At 41.1% G+C, this 17,895-nt stretch overlaps 1 protein-coding gene across 2 annotated transcripts in view; it reads right to left on the bottom strand.

Moving 5' to 3' along the window:
• Window positions 1-17,895, bottom strand: part of LOC126268518 (glutamine synthetase 2 cytoplasmic-like) — a 413,531-nt gene that overhangs the window by 200,446 nt on the left and 195,190 nt on the right. The gene's annotated exons all lie outside the window — the stretch shown is intronic.

Genomic DNA, 17,895 nt, shown 5'->3' with positions numbered 1-17,895 from the left:
GATAGAGAGGTAGAAATTGACACACATGCTTGGAATGACATGGGGTTTTATTAGAACAACAACAACAAAAAAGTATTGCTAGACGCGTGAAAGATCTCTTGCGCGCGTCGTTTGGTGATGATCGTGTGCTCAGCCGCCACTTTCGTCATGCTTGGCCTACCAGGTCCCCAGACCTCAGTCCGTGCGATTATTGGCTTTGGGGTTACCTGAAGTCGCAAGTGTATCGTGATCGACCGACATCTCTAGGGATGCTGAAAGACAACATCCGACGCCAATGCCTCACCATAACTCTGGACATGCTTTTCAATGCTGTTCACAACATTATTCCTCGAATACAGCCGTCGTTGAGGAACGATGGTGGACATATTGATCATTTCCTGTAAAGAACATCATCTTTGCTTTGTCTTACTTTTCTATGCTAATTATTGCTGTTCTGATTAGATGAAGCGCCATCTGTCGGAAATTTTTTTGAACTTTTGTATTTTTTTGGTTCTAATAAAACTCCATGTTATTCCAAGCATGTGTGTCAATTCGTACCTCTCTATCTACATCATTCCGTGATTTATTCAGTTTTCAAATTTATACTGACTTTCTGATCACCCGGTATATCTCTGCAATATCCTTTCTTCGGCTAGCCGTGCGGTCTAACGCACTGCTTACCGAGCGGGAAGGCTTGCCCGCCCCCGGCACGAATCCACCCACCGGATTAGTGTCGAGGTCCGGTGTGCCGGTCAGCCTGTGGATGGTTTTTAAGGTTTTCCATCTGCTCAGGCGAATGCGGGTTGGTTCCCGTCATTCCGCCTCAGTTACACTATGTCGGCGATTGCTGCACAAACACTATCTCCACGTACGCGTACAACATAATTACCACGCAAACATTGGGGTTACACTCGTCCGGAATGAGACATTCCCGGGAGAGAGGGGTACATACATACGTCACAGGAAAGCTTCTGTGAAGTTTAGAAGGTAGGAGACGAGGTAGTGGCGGAAGTAAAGCTATGAAGCTGGATCTTGAGCCTTGCTTGGGTACCTCAGCCGGTAGAGCACTTTCCTGCTAAAGACGAAGGTCCCGAGTTCGAGTCTTGGTCCGGCCACACTTTTAATCCGCCATGATGTTTCGTATCAACGCACACTCCGCTGCCGAGTGAAAATTTTGTTTTCTGTTTCTCCTGTTAGTTTGTCCGTTTTCAAGGGCTACAAGCAGATAAAGGCATATTACACAGACACAGGCAGCAGATCAGTTACTTTCTATTTCTGTTGTATACTACGAATGAATCGTTGTTAAGTTTTTAATTTGTTGCTGCTACTTACTGTTACCTTCCTCTTCTATTATTTCATATAAATGGCAGGCAAATCTGTAATAATTTAAAGCAAATGAAGCGTTGTGCTTCATTGCTGCGTCACTTCGTAATGACATCTTCAAACTAGAGTCAGTGCTATTGTGGTAAACAACGGACGTATGGCGACGACAGCAAGAAATTACTGTAGAGACCAGATGGGGGCAAGTCTTGCACATAGCACGCACACGCGTATCTTCAGCTACGACACACGACAAGTGGGACGCCCATCTTACTGCAAGATGATCGTTCTGGGCGTACCGCCACGCTAGCTTATAAAGTAGTTAAAATTCTAAAATCTAAGAGAACCGACGTTTTGGCCGTGGTACATCGGTTTTCAAAAATGGTTCAAATGGCTCTGAGCACTATGGGACTTAACATCTGAGGTCATCAGTCCCCTAGACTCAGAACTACTTAAACCTAACTAACCTAAGGATATCACACACATCCATGCCCGAGGCAGGATTCGAACCTGAGACCGTGGTCGTCGTGCGGTTCCAGAACGGAGCGCCTAGAACCGCTCGGCCACTCCGGCCGGTACAGCGGTTTTCGTCAGGGCTTTAGTATTTTATACGATGATGCGGCAGTACAGCCGAAAGGATTTTAAAGAGGCAGACACTGGCAGCGGAAGCCAACGTATTTACAACAGGACTGATGTGAAACTTCCTAGCAAATTAAAACTGTGTGCTGGACCGAGACTGGAACTCGGTACCTCTGCCTTTCGCGGGCAAGTGCTCTACCAACTGAGCTACCCAAGCACGACTCACGCCCCGTCCTCACAGCTTTACTTCTGCCAGTACCTCGTCTCCTACCTTCCAAACTTTACAGAAGCTCTCCATCAAGATTGATGGTAAAATCTTCCGAGTTTTTGCGCCACGTCACGCCGCTCTTCGAACTTCTGCAATACATGACGTTTCCGACCCTCTGCTGGAAGATGCCGTACGACTCCTGAAGACCCTCACAGAGAGAGTGAAACGTTTGGTATAGGAGAAGTTATTTTCTACTTTTTACTTCTTTGGCAACGGAAAATGGGGACTTCAGGTGCAAATTATCTTGTTTTGCAGCACACAGCTTATTTTCATATTAGTTTTCCACGCAATTGTGTTTGTTGTTTACAGAAGACTCTTGAAAAACAGAGCAGATAATTCGAAACGCTGGTGGAGAAATTTGAATAGCTTTTTTTTTCTTTTTTCAATCTTGTTGCTTCCATGACGCAGCATAATAAGGACTTCAGCTGTAAATTGATGTTTTTTTGGAGCACAGAGGTTTTTCCACTCAACTATGTTTATTTTTTACTTTATTTGTCAGTCGATTTCAAAATCTTTTATTACATTATTTTCATGTAATTGGGTGCATCTTCTTTTATTTATTATTACTTGGAATTGCTTTACCCGCCACCTCGGATTTAATGTGCGTCGTATTTCTAAATACCCCCAGAAAATTATATACAACTGTAATTAAACATTCGCTTCAAGATTTGTAGTGTAATTTAAGCATTTTCAGTAATTGCTGAAAGTAAATTTAAAGCTAAAAAAGAAAACTTAGTCACAGTTTGCTATAAAGATTTAAATCAGTCAATGGTCACAAAATTATCTAGTGCTTACATAATTTTTGACTTAATAATTATTATCAATGGCCCCTAAATATGCATAGCCGATGGTAACGCAAAACAATGCTGAGAGAGAATATTTCATTGACTATACTATTAGACATCTTTAGTACAGTTATTATCAATAGCCCACTAATATTGTTTGGCGGATAGATACGTCAAAACGTGCTTCAACTGAACATTTCATTGAGGCTCATACTGGAAGACTTAGGTAGGAGCCTCAATTAAATGTCGACTCGCAGGGCGTTTGGACGTAGCTATTGGCCAAGAAATTTTGTGGGCTACTGATAATCGCTACACAGACGAAATCGGTATAGTTAATAATTTTGTGAGCAGTAACTGAAATAAAACTTCATAATGAAAAATTATGTGCTCGATGATGCTCTTAACCATAGACATTGCAAATACGAGAAAGTTACACACAGTCAATAGAATGAAATACACCTACATCTTTTTGCCGTACCACTGCGTCCTATAATACTGACTTAATTCTATGTGTGGTACAGCAGAAAGATACACCTGCGGTTGTATTTCGTCTCGATAACATATGTCTAATTACCAGGAGATGATGCCACAAAAAGCTTCGAAATCGACTGCAAATAAAGCAAAGAACAAACCCAACAGAATGCGGAATTGATATGAAAATTGCCTGTGCAGTTCAAAACGAAATTTTAAGGAAGGTTATTACGCGGCCCAACAACTCAGAAGATTATACCGCCAATCACAACATCCATGCAAACTTGCTGACTAGGAATACTAGGACTCGTTTGACTACCGGCGTCATTTTTTATTGTTGCCTAGCTCTTCAGTCTAGACTTCCGTAGATCACCAGCCTCACTGCCTATCTTCCACTTTGCTGAGGTACGCCAGACGAAAGATTAATTTCTGTTATTGTTCTAGTACAGAAATTTCTTTAATTTCATGACCCTGACCTCTTCCTACGATTATCCTACGTTTTCAGTACACTTGGCATCCACAATTACCCGTACTAGTAATCCGACGCCTAATACTAATGCATTCCTGAACTTTATACTCAGACACACACACACACACACACTCTCACACACAAACATATATCCTATATGTACTCTCACAATGCAGTTTTGATCACTTCCCTCTACATGTCCATAAATCTGTCTTGAAATCTACCAGTCACGAGATATTTTACGTAACCACTGTCCATCTCTTCAAGACAGAGGTTCTCCGGTTGCTAACCCATTTTTTTCAAGAAGCTCGGTTGAGGAGAACCTTACCATTCTGTTTCTTCTGAAAGGGAAACTGACCCTTCAGATTCATACCTACTCTCTCTTTTAACAGTGCCATACCTACTCCGCATCTTACTCTCAAAATCTACAAATTTTCTCCACTTTTACAGTCTTACTCCCTAGTCCTTCAGACACTTTGGCTGAAGAGTGAGTGTAAAGTTTTTTCGCTGATAACAATATGACCTGAGGCAATGAAATTAAAGTAAAAGAAATAAATCTTTGAGACAGTGCACTGACGCTCCTGTCTCCTACACTCGATACGCACACCCATCCACAACCAGAGGATGTTGGTCAGCTTGCCGGTGACGTCTTCTGTACAACAGATTCATCCAGAATATCCACAACAGAGATCATCATCAAGAGTAATATAAATATCGCGTCACTCACAATGAACAGCTGGCATCTATATCTGCATTGCCACGCCACCGTCATCAAAAAATAATAATCATATCTCTTAGGATATTTCATCCTTTTTTCTCATCTTTTAACAGTTGAAAAACATTGTGGTTTTGCGTGCAGCTTATTTGGCTAAGAAACGACACCCATTGCTCAGTTGGAAAACGAATAGAGATGTCAAGGGGCTGCGCTTTGTAATCATACCGTTTTGTATTTGGCTGAGGGCTTGAATACCACTTTCCTGAGGTACGAAAGGAAGATTAACTTTGCACGCCTCTGCGTGCATGTGTGTTTGTGTTTGTGTGTGTGTGTGTGTGTGTGTGTGTGTGTGTGTGTGTGTACAATGGCCGTTTGAAACGTGAACGTCTCACTGACTGTGTGTGTGTGTGTACAATGGCCGTTTGAAACATGAACGTCTCACTGACCGCTACTACCATATGTTCACCTACAGGCAGTGCGCTTGTGGTTGAGCACGTGATCCGATCGCTGCACCATCTGTAAAGGTTTAACGATGCATCTGTGCGTGCGGTCAAGTGTGACTAATTTTTTTTTGTCCGGTGAGTTTATATGATTTTCTCACTCACACAGATGGATCAAAAACAAAAGAAACATAGACGAGACAAAAATATAACTTAGAATTAAATAGTCGCAAAATGGCCGTGAGAAGCTGCAACTCATGCATGATATCACAGACTCATCATATACATGGTGGTCAAAATAAAACTAAAATAAAATAGAAAATTTGACTTTAATTTCGTGTCAACAACTTATTTCGGGCAACTGTTCCTTACTAAATTCGTATTATTTTTTTCGACGTGTAAGAAGTGTTGTCAATTTTCTTAAAAATTACTTTATGATAAATTTCCTTCCCGTAAAAGCTGTTGTATAGAAAATAATTCTCCGGATACGGAGGAAAGCGAATCTGCTTCCGACCGCTTCCAGTAGTTCAGTACCTTTACAGTAACGAAGTGATATTGATTCCAACATTTCCTGTTGGACGTTCCTTTAAACTGTAGCAGTATGGCGGCGATACTTATCGGCGAAACACTCTTCGGTGTTTCCATTTCTCCTCTGGCGTGAACTGAGTGGTTTAAATTCCCGTTAACGCCAATTCCGCAACCCTGGACTTCCGTCACAACAGTCTATTCCATAAAAACAAGATTCAGTTGTGCAGTTAGCTCTGAAGCTAGGTGTCAGCTACCTAAACTTATTTCTGTCTCATGCCATAAAGATGTTATTCTAACATGATTATTTTTTGGGGTGATGTGACGCACATCAACATTTTCAACATTGTTTTTTCTGTTAGTTACCTAACAGTAACTGGAATACTAGAAAACTGAGACCCTATATTTAAATTACTATTCCATCGGATTTTGGAACACAATTATTAATACGTGCCTGTACGGTGCTAAGCAGTTCGTTTATCTGCAGATACTGTTGCTCTTTTCTGAAGTGAACCATCACAGATAATAATGTTAGCCCTGCAGCCGTATGGAATTTTTATCGCTGTTTCAAGCTAATGTATGATTCATGGTTATTTTCATAGTACAAAGTCCAATAAATTTTGATTATTGTACACACAAATATTAATGTATTGCAGAGCGATATAGTTTCCTTGACCTAAAAACAAATCGCCTATCAACTATATTTATATAGGTAATACGGAAGTGACTGTTTGCTGTAGGGCGGCGGGTACTTTTCACAATTACTGGTGATTTTGTGCCCCTGTTCGCACTGAGCGAGAGAAAGAAAGGCTGCTTTCATGACTACACGCGGGATATGAGGTGGTGGCAGCAGAATAGCTCAATTAAATGCGGGGACGTTTCTTTACACGAAACTATAAAAATTTATATTCCATAATATTTCGGACGCTCATCCGGAACAGCAATACTTCCTCTATGATTTTGTCCATCGCTGTTATTCAGCGAGCCGCGGTGCGTAGTCTTTTAACAAAACAAAAAATTTGTCGCCAGCTGCACAAAATGTTTAATTTCTTTTTGCCGGTTTTAACAGATTAAACTGCCATGTTCGAAAATTTAACACGGGCTTAAATCATAGGTGAGTAGACATCAAATAAGGATCGGACGATAAAGACGTCCTTCATTAAAGAAACAATAAACAGCGTAATGATTTTTGAGCAGCTGGCGACTGATTTCTTATTTTCATTTGAAGAATGCACCCTCTTCCTATATTACTGCTGTTACGTTTTCCGTCGTCTTCAAGGCGAGTAAGAGACTGGGTTCTGAGTATCCACGCGGCCCTCTTTATAAGCTGAAATGCTAAAACCACGTGATTCAAAGATAGAGCGTGGAGTAAAATGCACATGCGTCATAGATAAGAGAGCGCCGACACAACAACGCCACCCATAGATCAAACTTACACATCTAACTTGTAAGATAAAAATGTAATGAGGCAGGGCTTGTTAGTCCACAGAATTTGTAATTTATGTCGTTAGTTATCACAGTGGATGGCTCACATAGCAAAGGCAGGCAGCGAAGAATCAAAATAAAAGCTCGTATGCGGGCGCAGACGTGAAATGAGAGGTTTAAATGATCTATTCCAGCCCGCATCTCGTGGTCGTGCGGTAGCGTTCTCGCTTCCCACGCCCGGGTACCCGGGTTCGATTCTTGGCGGGGTCAGGGATTTTCTCTGCCTCGTGATGGCTGGGTGTTGTGTGCTGTCCTTAGGTTAGTTAGGTTTAAGTAGTTCTAAGTCCTAGGGGAGTGATGACCATAGATGTTAAGTCCCATAGTGCTCAGAGCCATTTTTGATTTATTCCAGATGGAAGCTCACGTCTGTTTTAAGCAGTTAGTCTCTCAACTGTATTTTCATAGTTTCATTGATCACCGAACCCCAATGCGGCTCTCGACAGTGTCTTGATTGTTTCCTAATACATGGAACAACCAGTGGACATACAGTTTTCAACAATTACAGATTTGATGGACTGTAGAGAGTTGTTGTACCGTTGGTGTTCGATGCCCCGATCTTGTATAGTGCGTGTTGATTGTCAATATGGCTTTTACCACACAGAGAAGAAGTTTCGTTGATATCTGCTTTTCCTAAAAGCAGATTGTCTTTTACATATTCCAGAAGAACTGCCTCTTGGCCAATGAGCAGAAGGTCATATCCACCTTATACTTTTTCACGATACTGGGAAGTTTTGAACGAACATTTTTCACTTACGAAAAAAAGCTTGATGACATTACATAACTTACCTCCTGGTCTCCTTTGGTTATTCTAGTATTTTCTCTTGCAAATCCCTTTTAATCTGATGCCTCGTATATCCAGTTTTCCTGAACACTTCTTCCAGGTATACCAATTCATCCTGTGGACTATCAGCGTCAGACAATACATAGGAATCGTGAACTTAAGTTCTAAATACGCTCCGAGTTTACGAAGGATGGTGGTAATAGGACGCCTGCAAGGGTATGGGTGTAATTAACATACACGCAATGTCCTAAAAATGTATCCTCTTTACGCCGAACTAATACATTCAATAATGGTAGACAACTATTCATCTCCCACTCCACGATAAATCCGAATTTTCAGTAATGGAGTTAAGATGCTCAAAACACTCCACCAGTTTATGGAAATCAAACTGCCATTGTGTCGTTGATGTATCTCCAGAACACTGTCGGTTTCAAAACTGCAGAGCCGATCGCTTTTTTTTCAAAGTCCTCCGTAATTAAATTAGATTTCCCCCCCCCCCCCAAAAAAAAAACCCGCAACAAATTGCATATCTCATTAGCAAGTCATACCTCATTGTGTGGTGTTGGTGATATCGCTCCTTATGGGAGATTTCGGCAGTTGTACATTCTATCACTAGTGAACAGAAGAACGTGTTGTTTTCCATCCCTGCTTCGCGAGATGGTACAATGGTTTCCAGAGTGGAGTGACATTCGTTAAGAGAAGGCTGCCAGTCCTTATTTTAGTTTTCTGCGGTCTCCTTAAGTTAATACAGAGCGAATTTGTATCTCATCCATGTTATTTCTTAGCATATTCCCCGTCTCTAATGAGCTCGTCGTCTGTGTGACAAACGCTACCTCCCTTCGCTTGCGACTTATAGTTCTCTATGGTTCAGCTCTCAGCAATGTGATGGTATAGGACCCCAACACGTTATGACACGCGCCTTTTTTATTGATTCTTGTTTTGTATATGGCAATGTGTCTTTGCTCCTTGGCCCACATCCGCTGTCTGTTTATATAGTATTTCTGACCAGCAGTTATTTTGCCAGGTTTCCTAGAGATGTAGTCTACTCATATGACGTAATTGCGATGATGTCGTCAGTGGTTAGTGTTGGCTGTCGGGACGGATGAAAATTAACTGACGATACCGAGAGTGCAGGTTAAATTATCTAATGAGGAACGACTTAGAGTATACCGGAGATTGTCGAACTATTGCGAAAGTCTGATGATAAGACCGTATTTATTATTGGAAATGATTAGATAAGACTCGTTTGTGATGAACCAAGGGGGCGAATATAAAGTACATTGCGGCGATTCCCCATGCCACCAAGTTCGAACATAACAGCAATGGCTGTGCTGTTACTGTTACCTTTCCTGCGGAAGCTCAATCATACCTCATTGCGCTGCATGACTTCAAAGGCACCGAGCGAAGTGGCGCAGTGGTTAGACACTGGACTCGCATTCGGGAGGACGACGGTTCAATCCCGCGTCCGGCCTTCCTGATTTAGGTTTTCCCTGGTTTCCCTTAATCGCTCCAGGCACATGCCGGGATGGTTCCTTTGAAAGGGCACGCCCGACTTCCTTCCCTAATCCGATGAGTCCGATGACCTCGCTGTCTGGTCTCCTTCCCCAAACAACCCAACCCAACTTAAAAGGCAGGATGCCCGTTGCGATACATTTCATTCTTTATCCACGATGACTTTTTGGAGCTACTGGCAGCTTGCAACTCGATGACTAGTCTTCTGAGTTCACGGACCAGATACTTCGAAATTTTTCTTGTTTGAAATTCTAACATTTCAAAAGTAAAATTACTCCCGATCATCCGCTGTCGTCGCTGTGGGGCTTAACGCTATCCTCTAGTTCGGCAAACAGCACACGCACCAAGTTTTAAGCACAGTAAAATTTCAAAATAAACCGTGTGTTACATAACAAAGAATGGTATATAGGGAAACTGTAGTTTTTCCCAAAGAAACGACTCTTTTCTCTGCGTCATTCGAGATACTGTCATTTATGGTAGGGTAGTATCGCCTAAGATGCTTCTTATCATATCACATAGCAAGAATGTACTTCCATCTTTGCAGTCGTCCAGTATGATGCAGTTACTTCAAAAAGGTATTCTGACAAACAATGAAAGGGAAAACACAATGAAACTGACCAAGAAGTGAAATTTATATGTGTAAGAGGCCACGTAGGAATGATACGCAATGAGCATTCAATGAACATTCCACAAACACTTGATTTCAAACTATCATGAATTTAAATTAACAGTATCGTTGAAACGATCCTTTTAAGAATGTGAAAACATGTGAAATCAATCTAAATTATAAGAAGCAAAAGTAAACGTGTGTATGTACTGAACTGGGGACCTAGAAACGACGGAGGAGCTCCGTCCCCGCCGTAGCCCTCAGTGCTACACAGCCCCACAACAGCCTACAGCAGTCCACTCACCCCACCGCCGCCCCACACCGAACCCACAATTATTGCGCGGTTTGGCCCCAGTGGACCCCCCGCCCCCTAATACTCATACAGTATTACGTAATTTATTCTCACCTATTCCCATATTTTATTTGTGGCAGATGATAGTTGTAATTAGTACTAACTCTAACTGATGACATTCAAATCTAAAGCCTAACGCCGGTGTGCACGAGGAAAGCTATGATACATTGCGCGGTCGTTTATATTCCCTACATTTGTCTGGCAGAGTAACCGTAATGAGGCATGCATGTCCGTTACTATACCGTGCACCGAAAAACATGTTGTTAAACGCGTAAAATTTTATCTCCTTCACGTTGGATTACATTACCAAAATCCATCGATGATCAGCAGTGTTTTCGATACATCATTTCTCTCGCTGCAGCAGTAATCTGAGCTACAGGGTTTCATGATACATTTTTTAAAAAATTGTTTCTAGGTTGTATATAGTAGCCAGATCATGTGGGAACCTGCTGTTATGCTGCACTCCGAATTTCATGAAAGGTACCATCTTTTCCAGTGTAGCCTTTTTAATTTTTTCGTCAGCAGGAATGTAATTACTGTAATGCGTCCCGCCACATCTCCCATACCAATGTCTTCCTCTACAGTTTATGCCCTCTACCGCTCCCTGTAGTACCGTTGGAGTTACTATTTATTAATATTTTCAAGCGTTATGGCCCTTCTATTAATTAATGCTTTCTGTATACACCTTTCTTCGTCGATGCTACGAAGGATCTCAGTATGTTAGTCTATTTAATGGAGAGTATCTATATGTAAATTCTGAATTGATTAAATTGTCTTCTTTTCCTATTTTCTCGCACTCTGTGAGTGCCCTCCAGTATGTTAAACGTGGAGTAACTCAAGCGAAACTATACTTCCTTACATTCAGAACGTTTCCGAAATTTGCGGAGCTGTGACCTAAACAATAAAAAGTATGGTGGGGAACAAATTTTAAAGTTTAACGTGTCATAAACAGAAGAGACTGAGAAGGAAACTGGTGTGCGGTCGTATATAATGCATAATTCACCGTCGCCTAAAATGATTTATGTAACCTACGAATCATCTAGGCGGGCGTAGCAAATGGGAATTTAACCTTGCTCCACCACAGAGTCACTGTTTTAACTATGACGCCACTGTGAGAGAGGAACACTGACACATAATCCAGCAATAGTATTCTGTACCAACTCAAGCAGCAACACGTGCCCGAGGGCGTAAGATGAAATGTGTATGTTGTTTGGAACGAAGAGGGGCGGAAAATTCAAGCCAGTGTGTGCCCGTAATGACAGGTCGTGACAACTGGAAATCTGTACCATACCGGGACTCTAAGCCGGACTTCGTGCCTATCGCGAGCTGGTGCCTGTATCATTAGGCTATCTGAATACTCCTCCAGGTCTGACTCATCCTTTCATTGTGACGGATGTTTTCACCTACGGTTACAGAGCACATCCGTGTGCTCGGCAGCCACCTCGTTAAATTACTGCACGGGATCTATGCTGAAAAGTGGGGGTAATGTCGACTTCCGTAAAATTCCTGGATCATTTACTAGCGTTTAATGCCACGCCGACGGCACGGTCATTAGCGTCAGGATCAAATTTGGTGCGATGAGGGACTGCAAACTGCAACACAGGGAAAACACCGTGTAGTGAGAGGCGTGGCTCGTGCAATGAAAGACATGTCATACGAAAAGAAATATGCACACGCTGTGTTCTGTTGTGGGAACAGCCACTGTTATATTTGTGGGTGTCCTCTGGTACTGTGCTAACACGTGAGAGGACGCCAAGTATTTCTTCTCTGCCCTGCCGGTCATATGTCTGTCGCCCTGCAGTGTCGTCACACCCAGTGGTCAACTGCGTGTTTTTCGAAGTTTCTGCAGTATTTCAGGTGCAGTGGAATTCTGCAGTTGGGACGGCAGTAAGATTACTGTTCGGCCGTCCTGCTTAAGATTCCCTGTTTCACTTCAACCAAATGACGGAACGATTTTTTCGTAAACTTTAACGACGTTGATTTCGTGCTCAGTCATTGTGTAGTTTAGTTAGTGCTATCCAAGTGTGCAAGTTCCATATCAACAAGACCTACTCAAAGTAGATTTGAGTATCGTGTAAATGTGAATACTCCCCATGTAAATGGTCGATGTGGAAAAGAATTTATAGTTTTTTGAACCAGTCTCGGAGTGCTACGTCATAATTAGAGTTCGCGGACATCATCCATTAAACATGAAATGTTTAAACCACAACCTTCCTTTCCTTTGGTTTGTCTTTCGTCATTTGAAACCAAAAAGTTATTTATATTATTTATTTACTGGCTTTAGCTAATAAAACAGTGAAGCCAGTGTCTTCGGCTATTATTGGTACAGTAAACATAAGTTATAACACTGGTTGAGTGCGATACACTTATCAAAATGCAATAGTACAGGGATGTGTTCAGACGTGAAGTTACATTAGCAACAGCAATTAGTGTAATTCCTTTACATTCAAATTTAAGAGGGCTGATATTTGAAGAGTGTCAGATCATTTACTGTTTTATAAAACATTGTTGAGAGACAAGCAAGAAGATAAAGTTTTGACAGTGGTATTATTGTCTCCAAGCATTAAAATGGGTAATATGGTCTGTAACTCTCTGACGACGGAAAGAGTCAATTCTCTGGCGCCCCTAACAATATATCGACTAAAGATGGTAACATAATATCATTGTATTGGAAATATGGAAATTTCGAATAAGTAATATCGATATTTATTCATAAGAGTATACTGGTGATGTATCGATGATATCGATACATTTCCCCGATGTTTTGGGCTTTCATAATTCTACTTTCTATCTACATTTATTGGGTATTGAATGTAAGTAACCACTCTTTTTCACGCATCTTGTCCAATAAATTTTACAAAACAGAGATTCATTATGGCGTTCATTTATTGGCGTACAATGCTGTTGCCTCCTTGAGCCCCCCGGTTCTAGATGTACCCATGTCCGGTTTTCAGCTACGCTACAGATCATTTTGTAAAAAAAAAAAATATTTATTTATGAAAATATACACAACAATCACCAACAAACTTTACATATTCACATACACCTTTGCCTTTAACCCAAATAAATACAGATTCGTTTACATATATTTTCCTCCTGTTACGAGTATACAATGACAACGACGAAGGAGAAACATATGCTGATTTACCAAAATCCTTATTAGCCAATTCCGAAATATGGTAAGTGCGAAAAGCAATAATATCTCTGTCAACAAAACTTTCAAGTTCAGCAACACTTGGTACTCCTGTACCACCACGAACAATGGCAACGGTGAACCATCCGTTACCATGACCAAAAGAATCGTTTATATCTAAACTAAAATTAAGTATACACTGACGAAAACAGCAGGACCATCCAGCAGTGCTTGTGCAGCGACAGACTTAACTGGAATACGATTCTTCTTGTCTCCAGCTGTTGTAGCAAATTCGATGTTCTCGATGGTCTTGTAGACTGTTTGTTAAAGGCAAAGGTGTATGTGAATATGTAAAGTTTGTTGGTGATATTATTGCTTTTCGCACTTACCATATTTCGGAATTGGCTAATAAGGATTTTGGTAAATCAGCATATGTTTCTCCTTCGTCGTTGTCATTGTATACTCGTAACAGGAGGAAAATATCTGTAAACGAACCTGTATTTATTTGGGTTAAAGGCAAAGGTGTATGTGAATATGTAAAGCTTGTTGGTGATTGTTGTGTATATTTTCATAATGACACATAATATAGAAGATAATCTTCTGTTATTAAATTTATAAAACGCACAGTAAACACTAGTAATCATCTGAGACAAGAGCGAAGAAGGCACGAACTGTAAAAGGAGACAATCTAAAAAGTGCACCGGGTTCGGGGACGATTTGGAAAACAAATTCTACATGATGGGACAATTTTTGTCTTCGTCACCCGTTGTAAGCAGTACTGATATTTCTACGCCTATTTCTCCGTCTATATTTCCTGCTATTGAACTGGAACTGTTAAAGAAATGAGCTTTCCGTAAACGGAGTGTAAGACAGGGGACTGTCTGTCACCGTAGTATGGAAATTCCGCCACTAAACTGTTTTATCCAGTGAATGTTTGCAAATTCTCCAAAATTAAACGAGGCAACCAGATTGAAAACTCATCTTCTGAAAGAATTTTACAGGAGGTTTAAGTACAGTGAGCACTCACATTTAGTTGTTATGCATGTGTTTTTGGTGTCAAGGTCGTAAAAACTCTTCTGGGTCAAAATTCATTATGCAAAACTGTAAAATAAAAAAAATTCATTGCGACTTCTGTACCATCAAAGAGTCATTTTCCATATCTGTCAACAGGCTATTAGCAAGAAAAAATTATCTTTGAACTTACTGTCACAAACATATTGGAGGTAAGCATAATTCTTGTTAGTATAAATAATGATAAATATTAATAGTGCTGATTTCTCAATACTATTTGCAATTTAGAAGAACTATTTTATCCAAGACTGGAAATTATTTAAATCCGGCGTAACCTTATTTTCAAAAAAATGAATATCGTAGTTTTCAGCCATAAAAATTATACAAATCTCCTGCAACAACTTGTGTGGAAAGAAAAACTCACATACCTTTAATACAACAAATTTAAATAGTAATGGTTCGGCTTTTTTTCACACAAGACTCACTTGTTTTTATTTATCGAACCTCCGGTGTACTGAAAATTTCGATATTTTATTAATAAAATTTATTGGAAAATGGTATACTGACAGTTCAGAAAATTTTACCTTCTATGCAGCGGACGGGACAAAGGGCGTCAACGAGCACAAGCAATCATCTTTCTTCATTGTTTCTATCCACTTTTACTGTTTGCGTTTGTTTCATATTTGTTTCTTTTCTAAGTCATACACGGTTTCAGAATTGTTAGATAAAGCTATCTGCAAGATGATGTGTGCCTGAAGCTGCGTATCGACTCGTTATCAGCGATAGGGTTTTCCCTTATGATAACATCAAATATGCGTCACTGGTGAAAGCAAACTATTCGATCAGCCTTAAGTTAGTACTCCTTCTTATCACACAAGTTATTTGATAGCATCGTAAGCTGTCCCAATTGTACATGTTGAAATATCAATACTACCCCTTTGATGGGCCCCAAGTCTCGGTATTGCACAGTCAAAGTTCTTGGATTTTCCAAGCCAAACACAGATTAAACCGAGAGTACAGTGACCGGTGATGGTCTAAGTCAACATCTGGCGCGTTCTGTCGTATAAGTGAGGATCAGTAGTGTCAACAACGCTTTAAAAGCGTAATGAATGTTAAATACATTTTACTGCAGTAGCTAGTACTGTGTTGGCAGCTACACTCTGATAAAACAAATCTTATAAATGGCAAGCCATATACATTATCTAACAGCACGGTGGATCGAATTGTAGATCAATCGCTGTAGCACTTGGAAATTTTTATGGAATTGAAGAAATAGTTCGCAGTGTTATTTGAAGTACTATTTTTATCTGAGGAATTGTAGTTTTAATTGTTGTCTATAGGCGAAATTGCCGTTTTTACGCTACACCACGAATTATCTGAAAAATGTAAACCCTTTATGAAGGAAGAAAATGTTGCGTTTCGTCAGTTCTACGTTCACATTTAACATGCGACGCTGACAGATTTCTACGTCTACATGATTACTCTGCTATGCAGAGTAAAGTGCGTGGCAGAGGGTTCAATTAACCACCTTCATGCTGTCTCTCTACCGTTCCACTCCCGAACGGCGCGCGGGAAAAACGAGCACTTATATATTTCTGTGCGAGCCCTGATTTCTCTTATTTTATCGTTATGATCATTTCTCCCTATGTAGTTGGGTGCCAACAGAATGTTTTCGCAAACGGAGGAAAAAACTGGTGATGAAATTTCACCACAAGATAACGTCGCAACGAAAATCGCCTTTGTTTTAATGATTGCCACTCCAATACACGTGTCATGACTGTGACACTATCTCCCCTATTTCACGATAATACAAAATGAGCTTCCCTTCTTTGTGCTTTTTCGATGTCATCCGTCATGCGGATCCCACACTGCACAGCAGTACTCCAGAATAGGGCGGACAAGCGTAGTGTACGCAGTCTCTTTGGTAGACCTGTTGCACCTTCTAAGTGTTCTGCCAATGAATCGCAGTCTTCGGTTTGCTTTACCCACAATATTATCTATGTGATCGTTCCAATTTAGGTTATTTGTAATTGTAATCCCTAAGTATTTAGTTGAATTTACAGCCCTCAGATTTGTCTGACTTACTGCGTAATCCAAAATGCTTTATTCAGGGTCAATTGCCACTTTTCGCACCATACAGACATCTTATCTAAATCATTTTGCAAGTCGTTTTGATCATCTGATGACTTTACAAGACGGTGAATGTCAGCATCATCTGCAAACAATCTACGACGGCTACTCTCCTATGTCGTTAATATAGATCAGGAACAACAGAGGGCCTTTAACACTTCCTTGGGGAACGCCGGATATTACTTCTGTTTTACTCGATTACTTTCCGTCTATTACTAAGAACTGACAACGAATTAGCGAAGTTCTGCAGTTACAGTGAAAACGGCGAATGGTTGTGCAAATCATGGTATCCCTTGAATGAACACAATTTATTTCATGTTGAACCACATTTCGTACGTAGTAGAAGCAATATTCCTCACGGTTTGGATATCGCTGGTTGGACCTGTACAGGACTGAATTATTTCCAGAGGAGATTAGTGTAATTTACACCCGCCTACGTAGCCGACGTCACTAACGCACGCCTGTGCAGTGACGCTCGACTAGAAGGTAAGTCGGTTTGAATCCTGACGCTGGATGAAATTTTCTCTGCCATTATTTGGCCGGCAAGGAGAGGGGAGATGGTGGCATAAAGTTCTGTGATCACCAGTCTTTTTGCCAATATCCTGGATTAAATTCCAAACCTGTCCGCAATGTATCATGATGTAAGGGCACGTGCCACAGTTGATGATGGTCTGTCCTTCGTACAGGGACGTAAGTTTGGCGGCTCTCTTGTTGCTATTTGAGAAGAGATCCTATGTGCTAGCTCCGGGTTTCACCTCTCCCTTCTCTCATCACCGTCACACTATGCAAACATAACAACACTCTATGCTCGAATCTACACTCCTGGAAATTGAAATAAGAACACCATGAATTCATTGTCCCAGGAAGAGGAAACTTTATTGACACATTCCTGGGGTCAGATACATCACATGATCACACTGACAGAACCACAGGCACATAGACACAGGCAACAGAGCATGCACAATGTCGGCACTAGTACAGTGTATATCCACCTTTCGCAGCAATGCAGGCTGCTATTCTCACATGGAGACGATCGTAGAGTTGCTGGATGTAGTCCTGTGGAACGGCTTGCCATGCCATTTCCACCTGACGCCTCAGTTGGACCAGCGTTCGTACTGGACGTGCAGACCGCGTGAGACGACGCTTCATCCAGTCCCAAACATGCTCAATGGGGGACAGATCCGGAGATCTTGCTGGCCAGGGTAGTTGACTTACACCTTCTAGAGCACGTTGAGTGGCACGGGATACATGCGGACGTGCATTGTCCTGTTGGAACAGCAAGTTCCCTTGCCGGTCTAGGAATGGTAGAACGGTGGGTTCGATGACGGTTTGG

Source organism: Schistocerca gregaria, chromosome 1 (assembly GCF_023897955.1).
Source record: "Schistocerca gregaria isolate iqSchGreg1 chromosome 1, iqSchGreg1.2, whole genome shotgun sequence".
In the NCBI taxonomy this organism is placed as follows: domain Eukaryota; kingdom Metazoa; phylum Arthropoda; class Insecta; order Orthoptera; family Acrididae; genus Schistocerca; species Schistocerca gregaria.
The sequence above is the reverse complement of the archived record's forward strand: the minus strand, read 5'-3'. Positions and strand labels throughout refer to the sequence as shown.